Genomic DNA, 744 nt, shown 5'->3' with positions numbered 1-744 from the left:
ATGAATGACGACTGCCTGCGGCCCGGCGACCTCTGACCCGAGGCGCCCGCCGCACCCCTCCCCCGCTGGCAGGTGGACAGAGGCTGCGCCGGGAGGGTGGGGGGGAGGCCCTGGCGCCAACCTCGGCTGGCCGGCGGCCGCTGCCGCACTGAGCGGAGGCGGGGGACTGCGGCGCGTACGAGGCCAGGCGGGCGCTCGCCTGGACCGCCTCCTGGGCCTCGAGCGCGGCGCGGCTGCCCGCCAGCCTCTGCCGCCCCGCCCGGCCGGCCCGGGCAGTAGGCTGCATCTCCGCCCCGCCCTCTCACCCCGGGATTGACACTGAACGTTCTGCGGGGGGTTTGCCGGACGGCTCGCCTCCGCCAATTGGCGGCCTTGGTGGGCTGGCCAAGGGCCCTGTCGGGAACCTTAGCCAATCAGGTGCGCCGGCCCGCCCAGCTGAGGCCTCGCAAGCTCGCGAGTGGTGGGGCGTCCGCGGAGCGCGTCACGGGGCCGAGGGCCTATGGAGGCTCGGGAGGGTCGTGTAGGGCCAATGGGCAGCGGCGCGGCGCCGTCACTCAGGGCGGCCTAGGCCAATGAGCGGAGGGCTGCGGGGGCGTCACGGACAGCAGCAGCGGACTTGGGCTGAGGTTCCCGGGCGGGCGGGCGCGGAGAGACGCGGGAAGCAGGGGCTGGGCGGGGGTCGCGGCGCCGCAGCCAGCGCAGCCAACCCGAGGGGCCGCCGCCGCCGCCCAGCGCGCTCCGGGG

This window comes from Herpailurus yagouaroundi, unplaced genomic scaffold (genome assembly GCF_014898765.1).
Source record: "Herpailurus yagouaroundi ecotype Mexico unplaced genomic scaffold, PumYag 200, whole genome shotgun sequence".
Taxonomy (NCBI): domain Eukaryota; kingdom Metazoa; phylum Chordata; class Mammalia; order Carnivora; family Felidae; genus Herpailurus; species Herpailurus yagouaroundi.
The sequence above is the reverse complement of the archived record's forward strand: the minus strand, read 5'-3'. Positions refer to the sequence as shown.